Genomic DNA, 12,278 nt, shown 5'->3' with positions numbered 1-12,278 from the left:
AAGAAGGCTCTGACTCAATGAGCTTTGTCATGAGAGCCATGTAACTAGTGTACCTCTCAGGTGACCTCCTCTGCATGTGTTGTGATGTAGGAGCTCCCACATGCTCTTGTGCATCCTATATCAATCTATCAATTTCTCTAGTTATCATTATCCCTTCTCTGGATGTCTCTGTTTGAGTGGGTGTCTCCACTTGGCCTCCTCTCTGCTCCTCCATTTTTGGTTACTCCACAACCTCCTGAAGCTCATCCTGAGGCTCCTCCTTTGGAGCTAGAAGCTCCTGCTCCAGTGGGATACTCAAATCTCGTTCTAGAGAGCATATCATAGCCTTTTCCTCATCGAACTTGACATCTCTCCTCACCACTGGCATCCTTAGTGAAGGTAAATACACCCAGTAATTGTGTGGAGTTTTGGTTTATCCTACAAAAACTCATAAGTCTATGGTAGACTTAAGTTTCCTCCTCGAATCCTTGGAGACATGAAAATAAATTGAAACTCCAAATATTCTGACATGAGACACATCAGGATTTCTCCCAATGAAAGCTTCTACTGGTGTGATCATACCAAGCATCTTATGAGGAATCTGATTCTACAAGTAAACTATTGGGTTACATGCTTCTTCCCATAAATGCAATGGAAACCCCTGATCATGTAGCATAGCTCTTATAGCTCCAACTATGCTCATGTTCTCCATTTTAGCTACCCCATTTTATTATGGGCTATGGGGTGCTATCAGTTCTCTTCAAATACCTTTGTTGGCATAGAAATCCTTGAAGGCATTCAAAACAAATTAACCTCCATTGTTGCTCATCATAGCCTTCACCTTCTTCTTGTTGATTTTTGGCTGGCATCGGATGTGCTCTAGCTTCGAAATTTTGTGGAGGGGCTAGAACACATGAGATCTCCAAAAAACAGAAATTGTTTGGAGAAATTCCACCCGGAGTGCATGTTATTTAAACAATTAATTAGTTTTAATGGTGCCTGAGTTAAAAATAAGGAAAATAAAATAATTAAAGTGAATTAATGTAAATATGGGTGAGAAACTTCTAAGCGATGAGGATCAAGCCTAATTTAATCTTATCCATTGATTAGAGATTATATCATAATCGTTGATTTCTCAACAGGAAAAGTATGAAGGAAGTCTTGTGGTCAGTTGGAGAACACAAACAGGGAGAGAAGCACTTGAGCTAGATCGAAATTTTGGGGCATGGTTTGCTGAGAATTTCAGAGTAAGCTTCTAGTGCAGAGAGGGGTAGTTCAGCAGCGGGACTTTCATCCAAGGTCGAGAATACATAACAGATAAGCAGTGTAGCACCAAGGAGAGACATCGTAGCTCCAAGAGGGTGACACAGAGGCTGGAGGGCTGACGCAGCTACACAGAGGCAGTGCTGAGGTTTCTATGAGGCAGATTGGGCATCAATTCAGTAGATCGATTTATGAGCTGGCAAGGCTCACCGGGAGGATGAAGCAGCTCCTAGAGGAGGTGACGCAGTCCCAACACAGAGCTAGGAGCAGCCACCGCTGCACAACACTAGGGACAACACAGTCACCTATGGAGTTTGTTCATCAAGTTTCTGGATATGCCAAAATATCTGTCTCCATATAGATGTACTTCTACCGGGTTTATTCTCTGTTGGGTGAGCCGAATTTGGCACCCTAGTTGTATTCAAAAATTTGCATAATAATAAAACCCTCATATCTACTGCACCAGTTTTCCCACATTTGGTTTTTTCAGGGACGTATAGCCCAAAAATAAGTGTGTCCTTTGTGTGGTTGTCTAATTTATTTTTCATTACTTGATGTTAGGATATTCTGACACATAGGAAATAGTTAAGTATAACTTGGTCTAGTGTAGAGTTAGGTAAAGTGTGTTTCTTTACTATGTACTTTTGTAACTTACATTCTGATGGTCACAATATGTAGTGATCCGATGGTTGATTCTCTCCTTGGTATTACCGACACTTGATCTATGGCTTAACACCTGATTGGTCCATGATCTCTATTTAAAGAGAATGGAGGTTCATTTGTAGGGTAACCATTCATGGGAGAAGCTTATGTAAATTTTCATTCTTTTATTAATAAATTGTCTAAAGTGGTCGCGTTGGCTTAGGCCGTGGACTGTTTTCCTCTCTGAGGGTTTTAACCACGTCAAGAATACTAGTGTATTGATCTTTGATCTGTTTGTGAGCGGTTTCCTTTGGTGTTCTGTCTGAGGAACTTACCCTGTAAATTCCTACATGGTATCAGATCTATTTGAGGCCCGCATCTGTTGGTGATCCAAATCTGAAGCTGGTACAACTACATCCAGCTATTGTTTCCTAGATCTAATGTTTCTGACTGCTTTCGGGCCAAGAGGAATGCTTTATTGTGTTAGGAGCATATGTTCCAGTGAGGAACCCCTTTTGTTTCACGCGAGAAGGTTTCCAGTAGCCCTAGCTACGTCATTTTTAAGATCTTGAGGTATATAGTCTTTATTACAGTTCTAGCTATTCATCTCTCTATTTATATCGGTTTATTTAGCTCTACGTTTTTTATTACAGGATCTATACCTTTCATTTCTGCGTATGCTCTTTGACCCGCGACTTTGTGCGATCTGGGCAAATCAGAAACAGAAAGGAAAGATTTTTCTCATGTGTATGTTCTTTTCTGCCACCTTAGTGTGATCCCGGAAAATCAGAAACATTGAGGAAAATATTTAGTTTCCGGGTAAAGCTAACTTCAAGCCGTAAGGTTTGTTTTTTTGTATTCTGTATTGGGTTTTGTAGTTTTTGTTTTGTAGACAAAAAAGAGCTTTTTCAAGTAAGCACGCACCCCAAAGCTTCAGTGACTGAAAAAAAAAACCCTTCCTCTTCTCTAAAAATTACTAACCTTTTAAATTAGCTCACTTGGTCCAAAGTTACTTCATGAGAATAAAGGTCTTGAGTTCAAGTCTTTCTTTTTGTTGAGTTACTTTTTCAAAAAGCACATGTAACTTATGTTTTAAAGTTACTTTATGTAAAAGTGTTCTCACCCATTATAAAAAGTGAGTCACCTATAATTCTAAAGTCTGTTTATCTTTTATTTAAGTTACAATTTAGTGGATAGCTCATAAAGTACCATTGTAAAAGTGACTTTCACTTATTTATAAAAGTGAGTCACATATTTTTTTTTTTAAAGTGAGCTAATTAGATTAAGTTTGGAAGGGAAGGGGGAGGGGCGGGGGGGCTTTAAATATAACATTATCATTAATTTCCGCACATTCACGCACTTCGTCGGCATCTTCAACAACTTTTCTTCAAAAAGCCATAACTTCTTCATCTAGAAGCCGTTTTCAGAGCCATTTTTTTTAATCAGCCTAATTTTTCGAGATATTTCCATTGGAATACTTAGTTTCATCATCTATAGCTTCAGTTTCTATTAAAATCGAAATTCCATGCCAAGTTATTCTTGATAGCACCAACTACTTCCAATGGTGGTCCTACATTGTGGATTTACTTAGAAGTAAAGGTTTTTATAGAATAGCCTCAGGCCAAGAAACCAAACCTCAAGATGAAGATAAGACAACCAAATGAGAAAATAGGCAAGATCAAGTACGTGGGTTGATAGGAATGTATATTTCTCCAGACCGTAGATTCCATATCGCAGAACTTGATACTCCTAAAGAAGCAATGAAACAACTCACTATTTTTTTTGGAATTAAAAATGAAATCAGAGCCCATCAACTCGAAAATGAGTTGCTTACATTGGACCCCAATAATTTTTCTTTCATTGAAGATTTTTTGTCGAATTTCAAGACCCTTAGACTTCTCTTGGAAGTTTTTAAGGTTAAGAAAAAAGATGGTAGCCTTATCTATTCCATTCTTACTAAGTTGGGACCAGCCTACTCTGTGTTTGTTTCCACCTTCCATTCTAATAGAGAAGCCTTTATTTCTCAAGGACAAGACTACAAGTCCCCCTCTTTTGATGCCTTTTGTGATTCTTTAATAAGAGAACAAGAAAAGCTCTTATATCTTGGTCTTCTTAATCTTGGAAACTCTTCTAAGAAAGCCTTAGCTGCCCAGCAGCAACCAAATTCAAAGAATCCTAAGAAGCAGTATCCTAAAAATAATGGTCCTAAACGAAACAAGGGTCCTAATAAATTTTAGTCTCAAAATGAAAAATCATTTCAACAAAAATGATAAGGCAAATAAAAACAAAAGGAAGAAGATTGATAGACATTGCCACTTTTGTAATCAAGATGGCCACTTAGAATCCAAATGCTTTAAGAATATGGAAGCCTTGGAAGCAACAATGAAGAAGCATAACATCCATTTGAAGCACTCTTCAACTTCAACTTCATCTTTAGGAATAAAACTTTATGCATGTGGTTGTCAAGCATCTCGGTCTGGTTATGCACTAAATGTATCTTCTTCTTCTCATTCTCATGAGTGGCTCATTGATTCTGGAGCTTCTTATCACATGGAAAAAAACAAAGCCATGTTTTCTTCTTTAAATGATTGTAACACCAAAAATATATATGTTGGTGATGATAGATCTCTTAGTGTTGTGTTGACATTTAGAATGTGCACAATGCCAACAAGGGGAACTAACCTGATCACAAGCCCCAATTAGACTTGATTTCGTTTGGAATGGCTAACTTCGACGGGTTTAAAGGGACCCCGTAAACTGTTTGAACATATCGAAAGATTGCTTCCGGGAGGAAGACTTCAATTAAATCAACAAAATGAAACAGCTAACCTCTATGTATTAAATCCTATCTATACTACTTCTAACTACTCTAATATATCCTGCAAGAGCATGATACAGAGGTTTAAACATCATATATATGTTCAGCAGGAGCGTGATAAAGAAGGTTAAACATCATGCATAGATTCAAGTCCAAATGAATCAATCATTGAATTCACAACTGGACAAGACTGTATTAAAGCTAAATTGCAATCCAATCACTCATATAGGAATCCACATTCTTCTATGGAATTAAAACTGCAACTGATGTTTAATTTAGTTTCAAATCAGAGACCATTCACAAGTTAACCATGAAACTGAATCACATTCAATTTAACAAGACTAATAGTGAACTGTAATTCATCAATATGCATAAATATAAATCACATTTACATTCATGCCAGTAACAACACTCTAATCCAAAACAATACAATGAGTCTGAAACTAATGGCTCCTTCTTCCCTCAAAAACAGTCCTCCTCATTCACAATAAAGCAACATTGTTCTTCTCGAAAATCAAAAGCCCTTTCTCCTCTTCGGAGGTAATACTTATGTGGCCCTAAATGACCCTCGGCCTTCCATGACCTTTCTTTGCCTCTTGTTGTTACACAGATCAGTATGTACAGATGCGATAGGTTGGTGAAACTGCCGACAAGCTGAGGTCACCCTGCCTCTTCATCTTCCCATTGTTTCAGATATGCCAATCGAGTGCACAGAGATAGGATCATTAGCGTGACCGCTAGCACATAGAAGGCATAACGGCCGAGTCGATTCCTTTCCTGAGGAGGAGAACAAATGTTGGCAAAAAGGGTGACTATGTGTTGCCTCCCTATAATGAAGACCAGGACAACTCTACTTACGGAATGCACAGGCAACGCGTGGGCTCCCAACCCAGAACGCTTGTAGCCAGACCCTTAAACGTAGTGCTTCTACATCCATGGCTCTTCGTATCCCCTCCTGTGTCCTTTACTTCTCACCTGCAGAGATAGCTATCATTAGCTTCATAATTGTGAGCGATATAACAGAGATATTAACATGAAACACAAACGCTACTTCCATTAACTTTTATAACTGTGGGAACAAGTGTGAAAAGGATCTATGCATAAACATAGTCAACATACAATTTCCCGCTCAAAGCATAGGCTTGGCACAGTTTTCGAGGGCTTCCTTTCATCGCAATCGGGTATCGGCTCCCTCTTAGGTCACAGGACCCATGCCTCACACTGCCCCGATGTGCAATTGCACTATCGGGAGTCCATAGGCTTGCCCTTTACACTGAAAACCCAATCCCATTATAATTTTGGAAAACAAAGAGATACACAGGAAAAACCCAAGTTAATCGCCCAAGTCGAACATCAAATATTATACGTTGGAGCCTATAAATATCGTCGGGTCTGGCCTATCGCATATCGCAATATGCACAAGCCTGGGGCTCCACTGATCATGATGTGCGATAGGGCTTCAGGCTCGAAAACATATATATATCATATTTAATAGGTCGACGGGTCCGCTATATCGCTGTGCGTAATATGTATAAGGCCCGAGGCTCCGCCGATATGCAATATGCGATTGGGGCCGGACCCGACAATATACACAAGGCAATTCATAGGGCTGGCGGGTCCGGAGACCATGGGTGCACTATCTATATATATATATATATATATATATATATATATATATATATATATATATATATATATATATATATATATATATATATATATATATATATATATATATATATTCCTGATCCCACCGATAGCGATAAGTGATGGATCCCGGACCCGAAACACATGTGTTAAGGTTCATAAATCCCTTCGGATCCGCAATGTTACCCTTCCCTTTGGAAAACCCCGACGTTAATGCTTTATTGCACAACACATGGATAATGGGAAAAATCTACGTATGGCTATTGGGGCAGACTTGAAAATGAATATGCCTGGTTTTATAATCATCGGCGGGTTCGGCTTCCGCCTCCCCGCTCACTGTATGCCCCTGTGCTCCGCTGATAGGCGATGAGCGATTGGGAATCGGACCCGATAGCACATATATTCCGGTTAATAACCCCGTCGGGTTTGGAAGACAGCAGAGTGCTTTATGTAAATGCCTCATTCCCAGGCCAATTGCGATATGTGACGGGCTTTCGGACCCGATGATGTATAAAATGCAGTTAACAATGTTGTCAGGTCCGGCAGCCATGAATGCATTATGTTAGTTGCGATAGGCCCCCAAACGGGATTTATGCATGCTTTGAGCGTTTCCGCTTATGAAAGGCCACAACAGGAATAATGATGAGATGGGGGTTTTTGCGATGTTGAGTGCTCAAATGGCTATAGTAAGGGTAGGGGCGATTATATGTGCAAGTATAAATGTGCCATGAATGATTATGATGAATGAGAAAACTCCTGATGAAAGATGTGAATGAAAGGCAAGACTGGGTCACGAATGAACCATGCGATAGAGACTTATTCAAGGGGATTTTGGCCATTTAGAAATTGAAGATTTGACTTGGCAACGAGTTAAAGTCTCTGGGATAAAACGGATCATTCGGAGAGGTGGAAGATTAAACTTCTAGGGGGACCCATTCAAAATTGCTACCAGGGCAAGTTTTAATAGGGTGGTGGTTGTGGCCACAACAAATGGCGAACCGCTGGGTGAACCAGTTATCTCTGTTTCCAAATAAACCTTGGATCAATAACACATCAGGGTATTAAGATAAACTTGAAATGCAAACTATACAGAGGGACAGGCATGGGTTCCACTTCAACATTACTTGCTTCAGATGGGATAAAGACAAATAGCTTCTACTGACTGATAGGGTTTTGACAGGCATTCTCCAATGGTCATTTTATGGGGTTTATTGACCTTCCTTTACCTGTTTCCCACTTTCAAAAATCCTTTTGGGGCTGTCACTGGTCTGTCCATACCTGTTTAGGTGTGTACCTCAGCTCTTTATTGCTCATCAAACTTGATGTAGACATGTTTATCTTGCACTTTATATGAGAATTTCAGTGCTATATTTTCACTGGTTGAGTGGGGCGCAGTCATGGATCATGCCATATTTTTAAACCGCTTAAGCAAGGTTGGGCTTGCTGTGTCAACCGATACTCTAAGCCCAGCAACAGTCCTTACTCTAACCGGCTTCCCAAACAACCTGCCCTTCCAGATTGGCACAAGGACTTGACATTTCATTTCTTTTTAGATAAGTCCTTCCAGTTTTAGGCACAAGGACTAGAGCACAATTGGATTTGCCACAGGGTATATGACAGTGAGCTTAGCCCATGAAAGGAGGTTTACTTGTGAGTAACAGGTATTGGACAATTTAGTGGGGTGGATGGGACCAATGGAGAATGACTGTAAACCTTATAGGCAAGTATATGCTAGGTCTAATGGAATTTATTCAAAATGCAGTGTCCCTCCATGCCAATCCAGCTGTAGTTACACATTCTTGTTTTATAAAGATGCCCCTACATGCTCCAGATATTCAGGTTATCAACAGATCTCACCCAATTCTCGACAGATTCCAATGAGTGGCTTGGTTTGAATTCTACAACTGATTTTCAAGTTCTCATGGGCTGATTGAAAGTCTGTTTGATTGCAAGGTAATGATGGATTTAGGATCAGCAGGCTGATGAGCAGGTTAATAAGGGGTGTAAAAGCCAAAGGCAGGGAATGAAAGCAATCTGAAGAGGTTTGAGAGGTGAAAACAAGGCTGGAGGATAGAAATCAGATGGCTGAAAAAGGCTGAAATTGAAAACAGGAAGAAAATGAACTCGCATAAAAACAAGAAAGGGAAAGACAGAAATGTAACTAAACTAACAACAAAAATGAAAATGGATTCTAACCTACTTAGGAAGTAACCACCATTTGGTGGCTACTGGAAGTATCTCTTGAGATGTTGGCCATTAACAGGGAGTTTTTCAGTTTCTCCTTGTAAGGTTTTCAATCTGTAAATTCCATGACCAACTTTTTCCACAACTTGGAATGGGCTCAGCCATGAGTGTTGTAATTTTGTGTGCTTACCTGTTGGCTCACTCATGAGAGATGAAAAGTAAATAAATTTCTCGATGAAAGATATCACCTCGTCTTCACTTCCGTTTATAAGTTTGTCAAGCTCCCTTTTGTTAATGGCTGCATTTCTGAGTGTTCTCTCGCAATGCAGGAACTCACGGATTTGATTATCACCTTCGAGCACTTGCCAATTTGAGATGTTATCAGTTACAGATGATCTGAAAATCAATTCAACATGAAATTTATTCTTGTTTAATCTAAGATCAGGCAAAATTTTCACAGCCATAACAGCCATCAGATCAGCATCGTGGTTATACTTTCAAGGTATGTATGTGGCATTGAAAGAATCAAAATTGCCAATTAAACTTCATACCTCATATTGGTACCTCACCAAGTGTGGCGGAATGTAGTGTATATTTTTCTTTCCCTGGTCCACCATTATCTGTGGGTTATCAAAAGCTCTGAAATTTTTTACATTCCTTTCAAAGGCTCTTCTCAGGCCTTTCAGCAAGCCTTTATGTTCTGTTGTGTTACTGGTGTGCGTGCATTCCAACCGATTAACCATCAAATGTTGGTTCACTATTGGGTCAATGAATATGCTCCTAGCGCTTACAATTTCAAGAGAGTTAGAGTTGTTAAAGTGGAGTGTCCAGAAAATAAACTCTAATGTTACGCTAAAAGAACTACTTCCTATGCAATTATTCCTATCATCTACTATAATACAAGGTAATTCATTAGTTGGATTGTGGGGGTGTTCAATTCTTTCTTCCAACTATGTGTTTGTCCAAGCCTCCTTGACTGTTTCTGCATGGCACTCTCCGAAACAGGTTTCCGTGGTATAAACATCGAAACTATAATTCCCAAGGATAGAGTTATGGAACATTACAGGTTCATTGGGTTGTTTGGTTCCATTACCACATATTTCATATATCTCTCCCAATCCACTCTCAGCATATCACCTTTTCCCCTCTGAGGCAACAAAAGATGGGACCAATCAGTTGAGAAATATCCATTTAGATTTGTTGACCAGTCCCTACTAAGCAACATTCCATAAGCCTCGGGTATATCCACTACCACCATATCAATGACCTGAGTGTATTGAGGTTTGGTAGCCATCCGAATCAACAGATCTTTCAGCTCCCCAATAAATCTCACATTCGTTATGTCCAACTCCATAATTCGGGTTTTAGTTTTATCGGGTACTGCCTAGAGTCTCTTAGCAACAACGTAAGGCATAACAGTGGATGAGGCGCTAGAGTCTACCAAGCAGTTATGGACGTTCATGTTCAAAATCTCAAATGTGATGAGGAACGATGGAGTCATAGATTTCGATTTCCTCCTTATCATGCCTGTGCTGACATCTTAGCGCTTTCGAGTCATTTTAGACAGAGTGGCTTCCATGGCTAATGATATTTGGGCTGCGCTAGAGGTACTGACAGGTTTGGCCAATGGCTTCTTGGTTTGGCTGCTTGGGGTAGTGGGGGTTTTGCAGCTCCACTCATTCATAGCTTTCAGCAGGAAATCTCTTTGCTACGTTAATTTTAATAGGTCAAAATATGTGATATTAGCCCTAGACTTCTTGAGATTATCTACAATATTGTAGTCAATGTTATAAACGGGATAGGGCAGGGTGAACATACCAGTTTTTCTATTCTTAAATGGGAGTTTTCCATCTTGAGTCGCCTTAGTTGGAGTGGGAGATGTCTTATCCTTTTTTGGATGGTTTGCAACTAGGGTATTCCAGGAATCACCACTAGATCTATCTTTTCCAATAGAAACTTCGGGAACGGATGTTTTCACAGGGCGAGCATCTTGCTTGGTCCGGTCTATGGGTTTTATCACACCTAGGAGAAACCCTTTACTTGCGTGTGGATTTCATTAGCGTTGATTTCTGTGGTGTTATCTCCCTCATCGTCGTTCTCATTACTATGGAAATCCCACAGCACATTAATCTGGGTTTCCTCTTCTGAGGGTTCTTCTACTTGGTATTCCTCCTCATCTCCTTGTTCTGGTTCAAGTTCCAGTATAGGTTCTTCTTTGTTAAGGAGCGATCCAATAAGAGCCAACTCTTTTGTGTTTAAAGCCCCTTCATTAGGTGGAGCAGGCAATGCAAGTTGACCATGACCACCTTCTATTTTCTTATGATAGAAAGGCTTGAAGGGATTTCTGTTGTTATAGTCTCCTCCATTACCACTAGTACTCTCTCCATGATTCCTTTTCATATCAATGATTGTGTTCATTAGTTTCTTAATGATCTGATGCAACCCTTCCACATCCGTGGTGTCATTTTATTTAGTTTCAGCCCCTTTGTTATCATTTCCATTATTCTTCTTGGATGTATGAGAGGCTTTCTTTTCTCCAGTTGTAGGGTGGCATGCTGTAAGACTGAGCATTTCATTCTCGACCTTTACTGCTTCATCGATAGCACCTTGCAAGGTTTGCACATTACTCCTTTTAACCCACATCGTTGTAGGGACAAGGAGAGTAGAGACATAGAACTTTATGAGCACTTCCTCAGTAGGTCTAGCGGTGGCTGGGATTCTATTGAATAAGGTGTTGAATCAGATATTGAAATCCTTAACCTTCTCTTTCGTTTCCATTTTCAGCCAGGATAATTCTAAAACTAAGGCTGCAGGTGTTTTTTCATCACCAAAATTGTCTAAAAAGGCCTGCTAAAAAACATCCCAAGAGGTAGTCAACCCTATTCTCAAACTGAAATACCATGTGGAGGCTGCACCAGTCAAATTAAAAGAGAACAGGCAGCACACCACATCTTCATCAGCAACCCCCAACCTGCACAAGGCTAGGAAGAAAGAGCGAATATGGTTATTAGCGGTATCTCCCCACTCAGGGTCGAAATTAGGTAACACTCTTTTTGTATTTTTGGGTAAGGGATGCTGCTGCCCAGGTACCACTACAGCATCTTGTGCAAGCCAGGGAGGGAGTGCTCCTGGAGGAGGTGGGGGTTGATTCCCACCCGGAGGAGGAGGTGGAGGTTGGTTCCCACCCGAAGGAGGAACGTTGGCCATATTATGGGTAGGGAAGTTTTGGTCGGAGGCTTCTCTGCTAGGATTCTCAAAATCAAGTGAGGAGCTACCTTTAGAAGGGAAATCCTTAGGAATTTCTTCCCAAGGGGTGTCGATACTTTGCAAGGATTCTAGCACAATGTCTTCGAGAGAAGTAGCTGCTGATGTATCTTCGCTCAAGGTAAAGGTCCTTGGCTTTCTCTTAGTTTTCGGAGGTAAGGAGTGAAAGATGGGAAGCTGACAGAGGGAACAAGCATAAGCCCGAGTAAGTGCTCTGACAGGTTGTTCCTAAGTGATAGGATATTCCCACAGTCTGTCTTCCTTGGCTGACCTAGAATCAAGACTTAGAGGGGTCTCTGTTTCTTCAAGATGAGGCTCTTTCAAATGTGTGGCAGGATTTCTCCGACCTTTACGATCCATACACTAATCCTTTTGAATCCATGCATGGCACTTATAGATGAAATCTTGAAAAGCTGGAGAGGGTGGTTCATGCCCTCCTTCTAGCACCAATTTGTTGACATTGCAAAAGTGCACAATGCCA

The sequence above is a fragment of the Pinus tabuliformis genome, chromosome 8 (assembly GCF_031772625.1).
Source record: "Pinus tabuliformis cultivar Carrire ecotype Pingquan chromosome 8, CPIR1, whole genome shotgun sequence".
Lineage (NCBI taxonomy): Eukaryota > Viridiplantae > Streptophyta > Pinopsida > Pinales > Pinaceae > Pinus > Pinus tabuliformis.
Note: the sequence above shows the minus strand (reverse complement) of the source record.